Source organism: Pleurodeles waltl, chromosome 1_1, assembly GCF_031143425.1.
Source record: "Pleurodeles waltl isolate 20211129_DDA chromosome 1_1, aPleWal1.hap1.20221129, whole genome shotgun sequence".
NCBI classification, from domain to species: domain Eukaryota; kingdom Metazoa; phylum Chordata; class Amphibia; order Caudata; family Salamandridae; genus Pleurodeles; species Pleurodeles waltl.
The window spans coordinates 928755491-928776873 of NC_090436.1; positions in this window are offsets into that span (position 1 = coordinate 928755491).

The following is a 21383-nucleotide window of genomic DNA, read 5'->3' on the forward strand; positions in this document are numbered from 1 at the left end:
TCAGGATGTAGGATCTACAAGACCTTCTCCTCCCAGAGTAAAAGTTGTAATGGGGGCTGGTAGAGTCACCAACCATTCTCTGGGCCAAGGGGTTGCTTGGAGGCCAGGTAACTAACTCTCCCCAATTCGTCCTAATGTATTCCTATGTACACAGGTTGTGTACAGCATTGAATCTGTCAACTATTCTGGCCTACAATTGCCTTTTCTAAGATATCGTTGTATTTTGCACTTGTGCTTCAAACAATTGTGACTCTACTCTAATGATTTCATCCACCATGACTGACAATTTGCCCTCTGTAAAATTGGTGTTTTTCCTCCCTGCCATTATGAGTAACTAGGAATAACTACAAATACATGAAATAGTGGCCCACACCTTAATGTAAAAAATTTAAAATGAGTCAAGTGAACAGAGGGAGAAAAAAAAAATAGCCTGACTTCTGAGTGGTAAATTTAGCAGTAAAATGGTGCTTTGTGGAGGAATGGCAATGGATCAAGGCCTGAAAAGGAGTGTGTTTTATAGTGTGGTATGCAAGTGTTCACAAGTGGCCAATATACATCAGGGGTGTGCTGCTGGCATCCATCCAGTAGACACAGACATTGTACAAAGTTGAGCGACTCCCGCCATCAGGAATCCACTGCCTGAACAATGCCAGCACAACTGTGAAATCTATTTATGCTTGGTGCAATCCCGCTGCTCTCACGGTGACAGAGTACTGTTAGCCAGCATTTGAGTCCGCAGCATCCAAAGCAGTAAACTGCTTACTAAACGGACCCCTCTCTGTTGACACAGAAGGAGGTTCAGCTGTCATACATTTAATTACAGCAGTCGGAATTCTGTCAGCTTGACTGAGTGCTTGGAACCCCCGTCATGGTGGGACGATAGAACTCCGGTCAAAATATAAATCATGTCCAATATCTTTGAACAATTACCTCCCAATACAGTGTTATAATCCGACGTATCCCGGCGAAACGCTTCTGCGTGTTAAAGAAAAACATTTTTTGATTTTGAAGAGAATTTAGCATATTTTTACTAGATGTTTCTTGCATGATTTACATGCCAAATATTTTCTGGGCTTGGCTTATGCACGGGATCATTCAGCCATGCCAGCCAATTTCCTTGGCTCTGCTACCTCTGTTAATTTGTTGGTTTTGCCACTTCTAGATATGTTCAATATAATGTTCAATATAGTGGAGTCATCAGCACAGTGAAGACTGCAAAAAACTCTCAAGGAAGCTTAAAGAAATGTTATGACCAAGGGAAGAGGTTCCTGCACATTATAAAAACAGGAAAACAGCCATGAGGCTAGGTCTCTACATGTTCCTCTTGTTGTTAGTGGCAAGTTAACACCAAAACAGGCCATGTGCTGATGTGAAGGGAAAGGTCCAATTTCAGCAGGCACTTGTAATTCCCTATTTCTCTACCGTAGTTGGTCCACAGGTGTGTATGATCCTGTTTATCAATGCGCTGTGACCATCCACCTTTACACAATGTCATAGCAAGGATTTGAAAGAAAACAAATTTCTATCCATCTTAGCTAATGGAACTACATTTGTAATGCAGAGAATGCTGTGCAAAAACTGGGTTGAATCTTTGATATTCTTCAGCTACATTTACCCCGTAGTCAGAAGTACAAGTTATCCTTTAGCCAAGATTTTATGTGCAAGGCTTAGTAGAGCCAACAACTGATACATTTGGTTGGCCTGATTGAGACTCACTTGTACAACTTGAGGCAAGCTATTGGACTTGGCCCTCTGTGCAGGGTCATCCTCAAAGTTTTGTCTTTTACCCTCCACTTTTTGCTGAATTTGTTTTTGTTGGCCTTCAGACTCTATGCACTTTACCACTGCTTCCGAGTACTAAAGTGCTTGCGTTTGCACCCCAAAACATGGTTAAATTGTCTTACACCTTATTGGCATAATTAATTAACCTCTAAGTCCCTTGCAGGGTAGAATACCATATGCACAGGGTATGTAAAGTAAAAGCTACCATTAAGCATGAAGCACATATTGTGCAGCCTACTTAAGTGCCACTTTAAAACATGTCCCAGGCTTGCCACTGCTGCCTGAAGACAGTTTTATATTGTATGTTCACTTAGCATTGAATCCCCCTTGCAAGCTTTAAACACCCATTTTATTACATTTAAGCCACCTCTAAGGTGCCCTAGGTAGCCCATAGAGCAGGATACTGTGTAGGTAAAATGTTCAACATGTACTTTTAAGATTTAAATGCCCTGGAGGTGAAAAACTCCTAAATTCATTATTCACTACTGTGAGGCCTACACCTCCAATATGACGACATTGGTGATTCCTTAATACATTTATTAGGCTGTAATTTCCAATTGGGAACATATACCTACTTTATGTTTAATATCTATGAAATTGTAATCAAAAACTATATTTGATGGCAAAGTCAGATTTATCATTACAATGTTAAAATTGCCAACTCTAGAAAGTTGGCATTTTCCTGCCATTAGTCCTGTTGTGTTGGTTGCCTGCCTTAAGTCACATGACTGAGTGTAACTGACAGTTAAACTTTTTGAATTCCTCAAAAGCAGTCACACAATAGAGGGTTTATGGGTACAAGAATGGAACATCTGCTGGCAGGATGATGGCCGGAGCTGAACATAGTCCCACTTGAAACTGATTACCCTGGTCTCTGCTTTCACACAAAAGGCCTAAGACCCCATATTTCACTGCATCCAGCTTGAAGCCAGAGTAGGGAGGGTAGGAAATTCCATGCACTTCAAAGTCACTGTCTAGAAGTCAGACTATAATGGTAATCTTGAAAACATGTTTTTCTTATCACACTAATGCATGGCACAAAAGTGCTGCAGTCCACCAGTAACATTCAAATTCCCATGTCATGGGTAAAGTTTCCATACCCTATCCTATGCCAAATAGGAGAGCTAAATATCTCAATGAAGGATTAGCCAATTCCTACATGTTTTAGGGGTCAAAAATATATATTTGACATTGGACAGCAGTGGTCCAGTGTGTAGCATCTTAAAATACATAGCAAAATGTAGGTGACAATGCAAAAGGGCACATTTTCACACAAACATGAACAAAATATGTTGGAATGCCTAACCTTAAATAGGCGTAGTCTGAAGTACTTTGACTGATGGTCAACTAACTCACAGGCTTTTGTTCATACACTTCTGATTGTGGAGGTAACATTGACACTTCAGTAAGTAAAGTAAAGGAAACTGGGTTTGGTGGGCAGGATACACATTTTTTACAGAGTATCATATCACTCAAACTCTAAATGTGGGTCTATTTGTTTAACTAAATATGCTAAAATGCATTTGTTAAGACTCTGGACATTAGTTTGTTGACTCGGTTTAATAGAAAATGTTTTACTAATGTCATCATGTTTTCTTCTTTAGCATGCCATCATAGTACCTTTATTTTGTAATTGATGAAAACTATAGTTATAGCCTCAAATGTTTAATACGAAATAGGAATACTTATGGACATATTGTGTAATACTGTATAGTGAACACCACATCATTATACATGGCAAAAAAATTCTGCACGTAATAGGCCACATGCCCAAATTATTATGACTCTAAGCAGTCCTTGAGTGTACTGCTTTCTTAAGTGGGAGATGACCAAAAAGTGGAAGGTGATCAGCACTCTGTGCATAGAGCACATTTTAGAACATTGCATTCTTATTACTTTGGATGCACACCCACTTGTTTTGAATATTTTGCAAAGTGACCCGTTTTCGGTGATCTCCCCTAGTTTTTCATTTTCTGAGAGAATTCACTTACAGCTCAACTTCAACTCTAACACTAGGAAACTGATATCCATTGCACATTCCAAATGCTTTTCCTGCTTTTTACCTCAAAAGAAGTCAGAATTAGCTCAAAATCTGAATGGCAAATTCAACGTTCCAAGAAGGCCACAGTATGTGGGGCAGAAATACACTCATAGAAAGTGTAATGCTAATTCCAGACTTTAGCCACTGCAGGGACAGTAACAACATGGCTTCAGGCCTACCCTGTATGGACAGACAGCATCTGCTTGAAACCTGGTGCCCAGACCTGTTTAAATCAACCTTTTGGAATGTAGGAAAAAATGGTTGTACGACGGAACACCGAGTTCCAAAACAACTAGTGCCTTAACAACGAGGTCGGGACACCGACCTCGTTGTTACTACTAATGATTTTACCACGAATGCCTTAACAACGATTTTCGTTGTAAAGGCATTCCTGATAAAAGCATTCCTAATACGCACCTTTGACCCTACATCCCTCACCCCACCCCCCCAACCCTACCCCAAAACCTAAAACCCCCTGACCCCCCACCCCCTCCCCAAAACCAAAAACGCCCCACCCCCCAACCCCACCCCAAAACCTAAAACCCCCTGATCCCCCACCCCCTCCCCAAAACCAAAAACACCCCACCCCCCAACCCCACCCCAAAACCTAAAACCCCCTGACCCCCCACCCCCTCCCCAAAACCTAAAACCCCCCACTTACCTTAGTCGACCCCTTGTCAACTGCGTCGTCCTACTTCGCCAACTCCCTTCTTTGTACCTTAACCACACATGTTCGTAGTCCAGAACATATGTAGTTAAGGCACAAAATAACGGAGTCGTGGTTAAAAAAAGCGTTGTTGCGCTTTCGTTAACCACGACTTTGTTAATAAGACGTCGTAATAAAGGATGTTTCCCGGAAAAAATGATTAAAAATATTAAATAAGTCACCCCTAAGCACACATTTGTTTCCCACAAGGTAGGGTGCATTCTGTTTAAGAGTGGAACATGTGTGATATTAGAAATTGCATGCTCCCTCTCTGAATAGGCCCAAAAGAACATTATCACTAGTCAGATAGAAGCTGAAAGTCAAAATATAGATTATACACTTTCATCCATAACTTTTGACGTGCACCAGCTATAGACTTAAACCCAAAGACTTATTTTTATGTTTAAGAAAACAAATGGTAATGTTGGATGGTAATGCTAATGTTGAATACTAATGGTAATGTTGAACTTCTAATAAATATATGGGAAATTTGACTTTTAGACAGTTACCTATACCCTGTCCGATGTTGCTAGAGGCTAATTTGCATAATTATCCAGAATGTTCTTGGCCGGAATTGAGCTGTGAAAGAGGTGTAAGAACATCTCCTAGAGCCGAGACAATTTCCTGTGAATGGGGAGGCATTGTTTTCTCCTGATAGGAAGACTAGCTGGGCTGGGCCTATGAGCTTAATTAACTTCAAAGGGACCTGTCCTATAACGAGCAGATGCTAGGTGACACTTGTGAAACTCCAGGTTTTATTCCCCCTAGTCAGGCCAGCACCAAACCCAACAAAAGGAAAGTTACTCCCAGAACCAGGTTTGAGTGACTGCAGAAGAGGGGACTGCTCATTACCCCGAGCACGCCTTTGGATAGGCTTGCAGGTCCTGCAGATTGGGAGAAGGATTTCCTCATCTTGGATTTAGAGGGCAAAGAGTATTGGGGGATTGTTTGCATTAGGACACACAGTAACTACTGGAAAAGTGGTTAGGGTTGTCCCCAGAAACTCGTACCACATTGGTCACAGAGCAGCTTTGAATCTATCCTACCCTCAGGCTGGTGAACCCTACATAGCCTTTTTCAGAATGCTATTCTGGACCTCTGGAAGAAGAAATGAGGACCCAGGGGACTGTTAGCTGTCTGTCCATGTTATTATAGTAACACAAAAAGATGCAAGAGGTCTTTTCCTATAATTCTGAGCTGACCAGTGGAAACTGGAACCTGGACTGGTCTTTGTTTGGTGTCTCTGCTGGTCACAATAAGAGCTGCCGGCGCTGAGGTCCTGAGAAAGTTAGAATTTTATTCCTGTGGTTAGTTGGGAACCAGGAAAAGTTTTCGAAACCTTTGGAAACTTTTGCATCTGTTTTATTCTTGTTTTGCTAAGAAAATTGTTCTTTTTATTACCAAATTGGTTGTGAACGTTTTCTACTGTTATCAATGCCTAAATACTTTGCACATTGCCTTTAAATTAAGATTGACTGCTTTGTTCCCTGCTAAAAGAGATTGGGCACAGGTTTATTTTATTTACTTTGTGTGACATCTAACAGGTGGTCACCTTATCCTTTGGGGTGAACACTTCTCCAACCCAAAACAGTAGCTAGCATCATGTTACATGTAATTCATTCACTCTTTGAGCCTAATGTAGCAATTAGGTGGCAAGTTACTCCATTACAAACATGACAAATGTCCTATCCGCCTTATTACAAATGCATGCTTTTCTAAAGCACTTGTAATAAGGTGGATGCCAAACTTGAACTCAGACTCTATATCAGGACATGAACTACATAATGCATAGAAAAACATACTACCCAAAAAACGACACCCCTTTATCAAAGCTTACACCTACATTTGAGTGCTGTGGGTGCTCCAAATATTACAAAAAAGGATGCTGGCTATGCCAATTTAATATACATTAATTGCTAGGTTAATATCATTGATAATTTATTTTATAAACATATCTTAAACTTTTTAATATTTTATGCAGCATCCATGCAAACCAAAATTAGGCTTAATACCATGATTAGTATGATACCATAGTAGACATTTGTATTTTGTCACTTACCAGATTTTGTCTCAACTTTCATGTATATGAAAAAGACCATGTGTAAGGTGAATTTTATGACAAGACCGGAGGCTCCTATTATTCGTTTCTCTTCTCGCTTTATTAACACAGCAGTCAAGAAAGAAACTACAAATCCCATGTGGCTAACCCAGAGAGCCAATGGGATTAGAAACGTAGTACATAACATGTTAACCAATAGGAACACCCTCGTGCCATTATGATGTCACTTGACTGCAAGCAGCTCTCTTTTCTTGCTGCTGCAGTCAAGGATAAGTTCACTTTTTATTTCCTCTAATATTGTAAAAAAGTTAATGATAATATGTGGTATTTTATTGTCTTATTCTCATAACCTGTGTATTGCTATGTAGACGGCAAGTTTGCCGCACTGTTTATTTGCGCTTCCTCGCGCTAGCGTCCGTTTTATTTTTCCTGCTCTCGGGCGGCAACTCCGTTATCCCGAGGCAGGAGATTAAACGGTTTTCAGGCGCGCTGCGCGCGCGACGCGCTCTGGGTCTCCCTCGCGTCTGGAGAATAACCGTTTTTTTTCTGACGCGAGGAGGCCAGTATAAATATTTGTGCTCCGCTTCAATTTACCTTTCACAGCCTTTCCTTCGATGCAAGTCAGTATTTCCCTTTGTTTTCAACTGACAACACCTCCTTTGGGCCCGCCCTCGGATAGGAGGGGTTTTGTTTCCATAACTCAATTGACTTTTCCTACTTTGTTAACCCCCGGTTGCCTGTATCCTTTTTGAAGACAATTTCCATTAATTTCAACTTTTTTTCTCAGGAGTTGTTCTCCTTATTTGAATTTAAAAAAAGATAAATCCTAATATGGAATCTAATATTTCCTCTGGGGAACAAGGTGTGCCCAATGAAATTGAGGATATTAGAAATGAACTTCAAAATTTTATAAAGAATTCTGTTCAACAGGCTATGGCGTCATCCATGCAAAAATTATCCAAAAATTTAGAGTCACATTTTTCTAATTTATTATCAAAATCTTCGGGCCAGTCTGCGGGGGAATGCAGTCTACGCCAGCCTGTCAACCCTACGGGTTCGACTCAAATGGAGAGTGAGTTTACCTCACATATGGCAAAGGACGCGGTTCCTCACAAGGCTCCAACCAAGGAGTATAATAATATGGCTCCTAAACTTTCCTTAAAACGGACAGCAAAACAACGCAATATTTCCCTACCCATTCCCTCTGCATCTACTCCTGACTCAGATGATGATATCCCTGATGCGGATTCTGATTATGTGGTATCTGATAAAGATGATACCGATTCTTTTTCACCTCCCCCTCATAAGAAGCCTAAAATTCCCTATGTTTCCCCTACTCTCTTTGATGCAGAAGGCTTCCCCATGTTTGACCCTTCCCACATACTCTGTCCCAATTCCACGGAATGGTTCCCTGCTGACCATGTTGGTCGTTACGTGGCTCAAAAATTATTTTCTCCCCTTGACAAGCAAACCAGAGCCAAACTCAAATCAGAATGCCCTTGCCCCGTGCTTCCACATAAAGCTACTTCTACCCCTTCCATCGACCAACAGATGCTGACCTTTTTCAACAAACGGGGCAAAGACCCTCGCAAAGGGGTAGATAAAGCATGGTCGTCCTGTCAGGACAAACTGTTGGACGTCATTGGTCCACTCACCAGAATGTTCGACATGGTTGAAACGGCTAGACTGGATGGAAGTTTCTTGGATCCAGAAGAACTTTCTTTGTGGATCCAACGTTGTTTTTGTCTTCTGGGCAATGCTAACGCTTCTCTAATACACGAGAGACGGAAGGGTCTCCTTATAAAATTAGACCCTAAATTAATCAACTTGGCTACGGTTCAACCTCAGATTCACACTGAGGAACAACTATTCGGGGACCCGTTCATCAAAGACCTCAGCAAATATGTTGCCACCTTTACTTCTTTGGACAAAGCACAACAGTCCATGAGAAAAATGTTCAGTCAACGTGTTTTTGCCAGGGCCGGTAGAGGCAGGGGCCGCTTTACCGGCCGAGGTAACACCACCCAAGGCTCCAGAGGGTACTACGGTTTCTACCAACAAGACTTCAGACCGCAATTCTATCCCCAGCGCGGCAGAGGTTATCGTGCCAGATCCTTCAGACACAATAAGACCGCCAATCCAACAGGTAAGCCCCCAAGTTGGTCTCTTTCCAACAGGGGGTCGCATCTTCCATTTTCTTTCAAATTGATTAACAATTACTGCGGATGTGTGGGTACTGAATACTGTACAAGGTTGCATGATAGATCTTTATTCTACCCCAGTGCAAACGTTCTCCATTCCTCTTCCCCATTTTTCCACAGAAATGACCCAGCTAATATCTCTCGAAGTAAACTCTCTCTTACAAAAACAAGCAATCTCTATTGCCCAACCCCATCCTTCGGGATTTACCAGCCCAATTTTCCTTGTTCAAAAGAAGAACAAAAAGATGCGTCCAGCCATCAACCTAAAACATTTCAATCGATTTGTAGTATACAGACATTTCAAAATGGAAACAATTCTCCACCTCAGAGATATACTCCTTCTAAACGACTGGATGGTCAGACTGGATCTGGAGGACGCCTATTTAGTGGTTCCTATACATCCAGACTCCAGGAAATTCCTTCAGTTCCACTGGCTCGACCAAACTTATCACTTTACCTCTCTACCCTTCGGGCTATCTTCAGCCCCTTGGTGCTTCACCAAGCTCCTGAAGCCCGTTGTGGCTTTCCTAAGGTCCCAGGGCATAAGGCTCTTAATTTACTTGGACGACATCCTAATTTTAAGTCAAGCTCCTCAGACTCTCCTTCTACACTTACAAACAACCTGCTCACTTCTAGAGAATCTGGGTTTCATAATAAACAGAGAAAAATCTCTCCTAGTGCCTTCTCAAATCATAGAATTCTTGGGTTTTCAAATCAATTCCATATCAGCCACTCTCCTTCTTCCTTGCGGCAAAAATAAGATCCATAAAGTCAGAGATTCTACAAGTCCTTCGCAGTTCTCTTATCTCTCTCAGGACTTTGGCTCGAATAGTAGGCCTGCTGTCCTCTTCCATACAGGCAATCTTTCCAGGTCCCCTTCACTACCGCTCCCTTCAAAGACTAAAGATTCAACACTTGAGGAAGGGTTTAGCGTATTCCGACCTCATTCCCTTGGACATGGAGACCCGCACAGAGCTTCAATGGTGGATAGACCATTTGGATGCCTGGAATGGAAAAAGTATCTTTCCATCAGCCCCAGATCTTGTGTTAGAGTCCGATGCAAGTCGTCTAGGCTGGGGGGCCCGGTGTGGTCCCATCTCGACTGGAGGTACATGGTCTTCAGAGGAGTCCAAATTGCATATCAATTGTTTAGAGATGCTTGCCGGCTCCTTTGCAATCAGAAGCCTGGCAAAGCACAAAGTGCACTGCGCAATACTCCTCAGGATGGACAATATTTCTGCAGTAAGATACATAAATCATCTTGGAGGCACAAAATCCAAACCTCTAGCGGATTTGGCCAAGAGTTTTTGGGAATTTTGCCTTTCAAACCATCTTTCGGTTCAGGCAGAATACCTTCCAGGAGCTCTCAATTCGCTCGCATACTGGCATTCTCGTCATCTACAAGACTCCAGCGATTGGAGAATTCATCCTTCAATTTTTCACAAGATTCATTCTTTATGGGGCCCGTTCTCGATAGACCTGTTCGCATCTCGACTGAACACTCAACTTCTCCAATTTTACAGTTGGCGCCCAGATCCCTTAGCCTTGGCATCAAATGCCTTCTTACAGGATTGGTCTCATTCCCTCAATTATGCCTTTCCCCCCTTTATCATGATCAACAGGGCCCTAGCTCATGCCAGACGTCAGCACGCTTCTCTTATTCTCATTGTTCCGTTTTGGCAATCCCAAGTATGGTTTCTGTCCCTTCTGGAACTATTGGTGGATTTTCCATTGTTAATTCCGTCTTTCCCAGAATTGCTGTTGGACCCTCTACAGCGTCCTCATCCCCTCATTGTGGACAACATTCTTACTCTATCCGCCTGGAAGATCTCAGGAATTCCCAACCTTTCCCTATCATTTCGTCAGAAGCTTCCCAGTATATCTCAAACTCCTGGGCCACTGGTACCAAAAAAGCCTACAAGCCAGCCTGGTCTTTATGGGACGGCTGGTGTTTGGGAAGGCATCTTGATCCCTTTTCAGCAGATGTAATCTTTGTTGTTAATTTCTTGGCCGCAGAAGCCAGTAAAGGTAAGGCTTTCTGTACTATCAACCTTTATAGGTCAGCTATCTCTTCTAACCATATCCATGTCAATGGGAAACCGATAGGCGAACATCCGCTGGTGTCCAGATTATTAAAGGGAGTAACATTTTCTAAACCTCCTTTACCTAAATATAACCAATTATGGGACGTTAATATTGTTCTAACATTTCTGATTTCTTTACCGGATAATCCTTTTCTTTCTCTAAAGATGTTATCTGCTAAGTTAACAATGTTACTGTGCCTAGTTTCCAATAAACGTTTATCAGATGTAAAAGCTTTGGACGTCTCCAACCAACAGTTCACCCCTACGGGAGTGCTATTTTCGGTTGTACGACGTACAAAGACCAGTTTATCGTCAGTTTTTTATCCTTACTTCCCACAGCATCCCAAATTATGTGTGGGCCAATGTCTTAAAGTTTATGAACAGAAAACTGCAGATTTGAGAACATCCTCTTCCCAACTTCTTATCTCCTTTAGGAAACCCTATCACCCGGTTTCGTCTGCCACCTTAGCTCGTTGGGTCAGGTGGATTATGTCCCTAGCGGGTATCGATATTTCCAGTTTTGGTGCTCATTCTACCAGAGGGGCTATGGCCTCCAAAGCCTTTTTTTCGGCAGGCTCCCGTTTAGATGATATTCTGAAATCTGCAGACTGGTCTAATGACAATACCTTCAGAGTATTTTATTGCAAACCTGTTGACGATGTTTCACTAAATGTAATTAATATGCTTTAAACTCGCGTAATAGGAGCCTCCGGTCTTGTCATAAAATGTAGATTTTCCTAGTTTATGACGGAAAGTCTTAATTTTATTAAAGACACGGAGGCGAGTATTATCCCGCCTCTAGTTTAAACACTGTTTTCTCCCTCCCTTTCTTCCAGCACCAGTTCCAGCCGCTCAACCAGGGTCCTAGTACGATTTCTTTGCACCTTGGGAAGGCTTCATCCATCACAAGCATGGGATCGTATTCTCCCGATTTATTGGAACATTCCTTCCTTTGTAGGATTTTGGATTTTTCTTCTGACGTTTTTGCTTTCCTGATGGCTTTGTTTATTCTGTGTTCTCTATTTCCGTTATTATTCAACAATTGACTTCATTCGCAAGCAAAGAGGGCTGCTTGCAGTCAAGTGACATCATAATGGCACAAGGGTGTTCCTATTGGTTAACATGTTATGTACTCCGTTTCTAATCCCATTGGCTCTCTGGGTTAGCCACATGGGATTTGTAGTTTCTTTCTTGACTGCTGTGTTAATAAAGCGAGAAGAGAAACGCATAATACTCGCCTCCGTGTCTTTAATAAAATTAAGACTTTCCGTCATAAACTAGGAAAATCTACATTTTGTAAGTGTTTGAACTTACACCTTGATGTTCTGCTTTGCATTCACCTACTCTAATAATGTTGAGTAGGACAGTGTTGAGATTTGCCATTAAAAGTGGTCAAAAATCATTTTCATCTTTGCTAAGTGGCCCTCCAGAGCAGATGTAAACATAAAGGCTGTGTGAAGTGGAAGGGGTGCTCCACCTAATTTTACCAGCTGAGGCTGTGTCACCTCACGGCGTCCACCAAGCAGAATTCTTTGGTGCTTGCTCATCAGGTTTCTTTTTGTATGAGAGCTGACCTAAACCTGAAAGTTAAAACTGAGGAATAAACTAGCCACATTTTCTCAGATTATGAGTTATCACAATTTATGATGTATTTTTTATGAATTAATTAATATATTGCGTTGTTCATATTAATTAAAATGTTCCTGAAATGGACGTAGACATGTCTTATTATAATATGAGAATACCTTTTCTCCAACATTCAACATAGTATACCTTTAAGCATCATGAAGTCTAGATTAAGAAAAACATGAGGTTATGGTAGAGCCATTTGCCTTTTGTGTTCCTCTATGAATTTAGTATTCTGCTGCAGTATGACTCAATCAACAGCAGTGTAAATGTTATGTAATAACCACCATATATTGAGAGTCTAATTTAAAAAATCCACAATTAATATGGTACAAGGAAGCACAATTCGTTTTTTGGTTTGATCTTACAGTCATTCATGGGGTCTCACACTGGGCCCAATTCCAATTTACAAACTGCATTTTGTAGTAGGTAAAGTCATACTGCAGACTACTTACATATTATGAAATAAAATTAATAAACCAGAAATGGTAAATCACCACCTCCACCCCTTCTATCATTTCCAATGAGAGATCTACACACAAGAAAAGTAAGGGTCAGATTTACAATGCCCTAGCGCCTCCTTGCGCAACACTAGTGTAATTTTTTTTACCACTAATGTGGCTCATGGAGGCAACTTTCACCATGCAATATTGACAAAGTGGCACAATGTATGCATTGGGACACTTTGCGACTCCTTGCGCCACATTATGACTGCGTCAGGCATAATTTATGCAAGGGGGTGTTCTGGCGTTAGGAGGCCCGCAAAATTGGCGCAGTGAAATCTACAAGAGTTCACTGCGCCACTTTTTGTGTAATTTTTAATGCCTGCTCTAAACAGGCATTAAAGTGATGCACCCATTATTCTTAATTATGAACGCCTAGCACTTTGCTGCACTAGCTTAAAAATTGTTGATGCTAGTGCAGCAAACCCACACAATAGCATCTCAAATTTTTAAGTTATTGGCCTAACGTGAGTCATGATGCAACGTATTGTAAATACGGTGCAAACATGGTGTCGTTAGGTGGACAGGGGCAATGCAAGAAAACTGGTGCATCAGCACTAATGTGCCAGTTTCTTGTAAATATGCCCCTTATGGGCATATTTAAGAAAAGTGGTTGTCCTTGTGCCCCTTAGCCGCCCCCCCCACAGTCACAGTGTGTGTGCCGTATTTAAAATAGGGCATACCATTGCGTAGAATAGGGGGCAATAACATCAACATTTTTGACGCTATTGATGTACTATTCAGGGTTAGCACCAACATTTTGGTGCTAACCCTAAGGAGTACATAGGGGCCATTGTGACCAATTGTGTGCCCCCTTTCAACGCCTGCTCTAAGCAGGGACTAAAAATGCCAGAAAAAATTGATGCAAAGAAATCTCTTAGAACATCCCCCTTGCATACATTATGGCTGGCACAGGCATAATGTGGCACAAGGGGTTACAAACTGGTCCCACTTTGTAAATCTGGCATGGCGTTTTTGGCCATGTAACCCCATAGTAGCGTAAAATAATTATGCTAACATGTTAGATGATCCAAGGCCCTCCTAAATCTAGGCTTTATATTCTTAGTAGTAAATGCAGGAGGTACCAGAGGAGTGGCTGCAACATTTTTTATATTTTCTTCTAAATGGGAGGGGAAAGGAGTAAGAAGGGCTTGAGGGAGGGCTAAGGAGTGGTTTAGGGAAGAACACACAATCACCCACAATGGCTGAGCCCATTGCTATTCACAAAATGCAGTTCTAAAGGTACTACTACCACAAATCAACTGATACAGTGGTAAATGTACTCCAATTTAGAGTTAGAGTAAGTCCAGCAGCACACATGGCCAACCACTGGTACTGCAACACCATGTAAACGTGCTCTTCCCATGCTCAGTATTTTTAATTAATAATTTCATTGCAAATGTTGCAGTTTTATCATCAATGATGCCAAAGAATATGTGATATGTGATGTAATACGTAGGGTCACTAGTGATGGATAGCACGGGCCCAAGTTATAGTTACCTCAGCCCCCAAGCTATAGCATTTTTCATGTCTGCTCTTGACAGGTGTTAAAAATAATGGAAAAAATAATGCAAAGAAATCTCTTAGATTTCTTTGAACCATTTTTGGGCCCCCCAAATAGGGGGATGCCCCCCTTACATACATTATGCTTGGTGCTGGCATAATGTGGTGCAAGGGGTTACAAAGTGGCACAATGCATGCATTGTGCCACTTTGTTAATCTGGGGCACATTTTTTGGGTATCTAATGTCACATTAACGTAAAGAAATGATGCTGATGTGTCGTTAGATGGCACTAGGCGCTCTTAAATCTGGGCCTTAGTTTCTCAGGAGTAAATTCAGGAGGTACCAGAGGTGTGGCTGGAAAAAAAGGCATACTTTCTTCTAAATGAGAGGGTGGCGGAGTAAGAAGGATTTTAGGGAGTGTTACAGAGCTGTTTAGGGAAGAACACACAATCACCCACAAAAGACTGAACCCATTGCTATTCACAAAATGCATATATACCAGTACTAGTGATGTAATATGTGACGTAATACATGGGGTAATAAGTAGTGCATATTGAGGGCGCAAGCTATAGTTACCTCAATTTCAAAGTTATAGCTTTCAAAGCTAAATATAACTGGTGAATTTCAGTGGCCTTGTTCACATAAAACATTACGTTGTTACGTACATTCTTACCTAATTACCCTTGTTTTTTCAGTGAATATATATATATATATATATATATATATATATATATATATATATACACATATATATATGTATATATATATATATATGTATATAATTACATGTATATATATATTTTTTTAAATTCTAATTTTTAACTCTAACATCCCTGTAACCTTTGGATAGTTCAGTAAAATAAAAAATAAAAATATATATATATTTACCATTGAAAGCTCCGACTGAAACACGCCACCAGACTATACAAGATAGGAATACTTTCGGAGAATGTAACTATAGAATAGATGTTTCCATTGACTGACCTGGCTGTGCTGTCTGATTCTTCTAACCGCCTGAGAGATTGCCAGGGATATAGCTGGGAAATGTGCGTGAGGACAAAGATATGTGTACTAAAATTTATGCCTTGCACAAATCTTTCATCAATAATTTTACTGCATATGTTATAGTGGTGCTATCATTGATGTCATAGAAGATCTCATGAGTGAAGTAATATCTGGAGTAATTCACAGTATATTGCAAGGGCCTGAATTATCGTTATCTTAGGTCACAAGTTATAGTTACTTGAAATAACTCTAACTATAACAGCTTAATTTATATGGTTTTGTGCATGTAAAATCTGAACCTAACTATGAAGTCCCTGTAACATTTGTTTTTTCAGTGAATTTTTAAGGTTGTTTTTTATTCTATTTCCTGACCTTGACGCCCGTATAAACTTTGGTTTATTCAGTGAATTTCTACAGTTTTTTTTAATATTAAGTAAGATGCTCATCGCAATGCACAGTGAAGGGGGGGGTTGGATGCAGGGCCTGTCCTGGCATTGTGCTGCTGCTATCCAAGCTTGCTGATTCTGCCCCCTCCTCCTTGCCATCCATTGCACAGGTCCATGCCCCTGCTCCCTCATTACAGCCCTATGTGGCTGTTGTTCTGCCACTGCCCTTCTGGTCTGCTTTGAACAATTAGATTGCTGCCCCATCCACCTCCTCTCTACCCTCTGTTTGTGCGTCCATGAACAAGCTGCCTCACTCCTGGGCAGTCAGGCCTATCCCAAAGGCAATATGTAAAGTTATTGTACAACACACACAGCATACTGAGGCACTATCCCCATCACAAAGGAAACAAAATAGCAAGCTATATACAAATAAACTGTATTGTACACATTATTAGACCAAACACAAAATGTCAGTAGTACTTTGCTACCCAAGCAGTTATCAGAACATTACATAGTACTGTTACTCTGCAAAAGCCAGCAGTAGTCACATAAGACTCATAGGTTACTGGTTATCTGGCAACATAAGCAGTTGTCAAGTAAACATTACTAAAATAATGCACATGGCATAATAAACATATGAAAACCATTGCCAAAACATTATCATGACTGCGCATAGCATGACACAGTACAAAAGCTCATGGCAATAGCATACAGTAAAACCATAACATGACTGCTTATAACGTGAGAGTATCACCAGAGTGTCCCTGGTAGGTAACATAGAGGCCATGACCTCATCATAAGACACAGTCCTCCCAAGGCAGACTTTTCTCTTCCTCAACCAAAGAAATGCGCCCCCCACCCAGCATGTGGCTCAGCAAAAACACTTTGGGGGCGAAGGTTGTAGCACATCCACTCTACTCTCATACGTTATAGGGTGTGTAAAAAAAGGCCCACACTCAACACAGTACTTGTAGGACTGGGGACCACAGTTGAGGGCCACCAACCCGACCTGCCACCAACATCAGTCAACTGTCCACCCCGGCTTCCCCCTTGAACAACAAGGACCCCTTGCGATCCTTGAATAAAACAGAATGCTCCCTGGGCATCAAATAAAGTGCTGTTCCTGCTCTATGGGGATAATTAGCTGCAGCGTTTCCCAGCATTGGGAGGCAAGAAGAGCTACAGGGGAACAGGGGGCACATCACCCAGCCCATGGAGGCAGCAGAAATGGGGCACAGGGTGGCAGGACCCAAGCAAGCAGGCCAGCACCAAGGTTTGCAGGCAGTGTCAGTTTCTTTTAGTTACCTAGAAGGTCACAGGTAAGCATAATAGCAGCTGTCCAAAGGCCGTTTCTGTTGAGTACTTCCAGCAGAATCCTGTGTCCAGGTAAGTCCACTAGTGTCTCAAAGTGTCTCCCTAACATGGGGAAAATCCCCTGTGTACTTCTACTCAGTTTTGAACAAAGTTTACAAAGATGGGGGAGAAGATGTTCCAACCAGTTCCAACTGGTTCTAGGAGTGTCATCTCTCTCCTCCAGCACAGGCTCCAGACATCAGTTGGAGGTAAACAAGACCTTTGTGTGAGGCCAGACCATAGCATTTACAAATGCAGGTGTGCCCCGCCTCTCCCTTCTCTCAGCCCAGGAAGACTATTTAGTATGCAGATGCACCTCTGTGACACCTCCACCCTCCCTGTGTACAGGCTGTCCGAAAGGTATGCACTAATCCCAGCTGTCACTCTGCCCCAGACGTGGATTGGAGTCAAGCTGCAAAACACCAGAGTCATAAGCACAAAGAAAAGCCCACTTTCTAGAAGTGGCATTTCTATAATGGTAATAAAAAATCCATCTACACCAGTAATCAGCATTTTTCACTTCCATTACAACCATACCAAACATGCCTATGTTACTCCTCAGATCAGACAATACACCCTAGACGTAAGGAAGGGCATTTACAATGCAAACCTATGATCAAGGCAGCACTCACAGCATTGAGAAACCAAATAGGCTGTTTGTCACTACCAAGACAGGCCACACAACCAGGCACATGTCCTGCCTCTTACATACATAGCACTCTACCCATAGAGCTACCTAGGGCCGAATTCGGGGTGACTTATGTGGTAAAAGGGGAGTTCTAGGCCTTGCAAGTAAATTTAAATAGCATGTCTCGGTGGCAGTAAAGTGCAAATGCAGGCCCTGCGCTAGCAGACCTGAGACAAGTTTGAAAGGTTACTTCTGTGGGTAGCACAAGCTGTGCTGCAGGCCCACTAGTAGCATTTAATTTATAGGCCTTGGGTATAGAGATACCACTATAAAAGGGACTTACAGGTAAATTAAATGTGCCAATTAGGTGTAAGCCAATCATACCAACTTTAGAATGGAGAGCACCTGCACTTTAGCAGTGATCAGCAGTGATAAAGTGCTTAGAGTCCTAGAGCCAACAACAAGAGATCAGAAAAAAAGGAGGAGGAAGGAAAAAAGTTTGGGGATGACCAAACACCCCGCTCCCTCTTTTTTGCACACCAGGTTCCATGGACCCGCCACTACCCCTCCTATCTACTCTGAGTGTTCTGCTGAGCTGCCACTACCACTCCCACCTGCCTAGCATTGTCAGATTACTGCTACCTGTCCATGTCACTTCCACCATGCCTGTCAGAGTTCCATGCCTCTGTTCTCTCCCTCCTGTCTCCATAGTCCATTTTACTGCCACTCCCTTCTTCCCTCCATGCTCTGTTGTTTTGCAACTGCACCTTCTGCCTACCCTGCATGGTCTGTTGCAAAGGCCCTTCCCCTGCTCTCTCGTGTCTGTGTTCAACCCCTATCTATCTCCATTGTCCTTTGTGCCTGCCTCTGCCCCTCCCTCTTCCCCACCATGGCTGTTGTGCTGTGACTACCCCCTGCTTGCCATGCATGACCTTCTGTGCTGCCATAGCCCCTGCCCAGTGTGGTCAACTTCCTGGTCCTGACCCCATCCCATCTTCCCTACATTATCTGTGTGTATGCCATTATAGTCTCACTGTGGTCCTCCATGGTGTGTTGTGCTTCCAGTGCCCATCCTGCCTGCCCTCCATGGTCAACTTGCTGCTTCAACCCTGCCCCTTTGCCCCCTGCCCTCCATTTTCCATGTGCAGGCCCCTATCCCCTCCCTCATGCCTTGTCTGGTCCTTTGTCATTCCCCAAAACTCTCCATCTGGCTCTTTATTGTTTATTATGCTGCAACTGTCCATCCTGTCAGTCTGGTATGATCAGCTTGCATCCCTTTCCTCTTTCCCCTCTGCTCTCTGTTGTCCATGTGGCCCCTGACACCTGCCCTTTAAGATCAGTTTGGTGCCACTCCCTCTCTCCCTTCTGCCCTCTGTTATCTGAATCCATGTCCCTACCCCATTCCCCCTGCCCTCAGTGATCCAATGTACCATATTTGCCAACATTTTGAGCATGGTAAAGGGGTGATTTTGAAGAAAAACCTGGAGAATGTATTTTCCCCTAATTACTGTAATTGAAAAAGAGGAGATTTTAGTCAGTAGACAGATACAGTAAATTCCTTTTGGGCTTAAAACACTGGGAGTCTCCTGTTTGAAACGGGCCCTTTGGCATTTATGGTTGTACTGTCACTGCAACTTCCATCTGCCAACGATGATCTATTATATACAGTATAGGCACAGCCTCTCTTGCCTGTTCATCATGGTTGATCTGTTGCCCCTACCCCCCCCCTTTACCATGCCCTCCATGGTCCATTGTGCTGTCACTGCCCCTCCTGGCTGCCCAACATGGTCAAGTTGTTGTCTCTGCACCTTCCTCCCTGTCCTCAATTATTCAAGTCTGTGCCCCTGACATTTGCCTCTTCACAGTAATATAATGAACAACTAGATTGCTAACGTTCTATATTTATTACATAAATGTTGCATGCCTGCTGTCATCTTAAGGTCATTAAAGCTGTAATACCTAAAGCATTTCCTTTAGAAATGTTGAAAATCAGAGGATCTTATTCACATCGAAATTATGGTTAGTACTCTAAAAAACTAAAATGAGGACATATTTTCTGAGTTCTCAAATAGCAACAAAGCATTTTGAAATTATTTGTTACCTTGATTTTTTTTGATCCAGTTGGCCACTTGATTATATATTATACTTAGAGGAAAGAATGTGGCTCTATGCCAGAGCTGGAACCTTTGCAACTGGGGAACTAGGCTTGAGTTTTGGCATCAGCTCGACATCCTGTGATTCTGGGCAAAATTAATTAGGGCCCATCCACTGAAATCTAAATTCCATAGAATAGAATGGGTTTTAGATTTCAGCAGATGGTTTATCTGTCATTGTGATAGAGAAACCTGTTCACCAAGTTCAAAATCAGACCCTTAATCTTCCAATAACTAAAGCCCAAAAGGAATGTGTCCTTGTAAAATGTTACTGATGGTCGTGTAAAGCAGGCCAATACCTTCAGTTCAAGTCTGCGCCATGTAAAGTAGCAAAAAAACAAATAAATTAAGTGTTTTTCTTTCTTTCTAAATTCTTTATTTCATCTTTTCGGCATAAAAGAGTGACAAATTAATATCTAAAACAGTACACAATGCATATAATAAAAAGTACAATCTTTAAAACATTTAAAACACTCAGGCTAAATCGAGTTGCCCCCTAGTCTGCATGACTTTGAGTTCAAATGTGCTGACCTTTTTTCATTTGTACATTTCGTAGTAGGCTGTAGTTGAGAGACATTAAGAACCGGTGATTTAAACTAGTTCTTTGCAAAGTTTGTGACTACTGACTTTCATTGTAGAGTACTTATAACCTGCACCAAGATGTTTCATTCAGCAATAGAATTTCATCTATCTACATCTGGCCTACCATACTTGCACCTAATACACCATATTGCGAATAAGTACTTTGCAACTGGAAAGACTATTTACTCCTAATGTCTGTTTTGAGGATTCTATATGCCTCCAGGAGGGGGGAGGCCCTAAGTTTCTGCATGTCAGGAGCAGCTATTTAATCCTGGCCCTGCTGTCCATCAGACAGAAAAACAAAGCATAGACTTCAGATTTCTTCAGCCTGGCAGCAGGATGGGCAAACCAACTGCTCTCTACTGCTCTCACTGCCCCACATATGAGTAACTGTGAACAATGGAAGAGTCAATTGTCTAATCTGTGTATATAGGCCCTGATTTATACTTTTACATGCAAAACTGCGTTAGCATAATTTTGCGTGTAAAAGTATAGCGCCAGCCAGTGCCATTCCTGGACGCCGGCTGGGTGACATATTTAAGGAATGGCGCTAGCTGGCGGTAATACCCGGTTAGCGTCTTTGTAAATGATGCTAACTGGTTGGGGAGGCATAGGGGAACCGGAGGCTGTGTGCCGAATAATGGCGCTACACTGTTTAGAGGCAAAAATATTGCATCTAGGCAGAGTAACGCCATTTCCTGGCTCACAACCACCATGGACATTGCTCCTGTCGTAGTAAAGACAGGAATCATGCCCACCACTCCAATGGC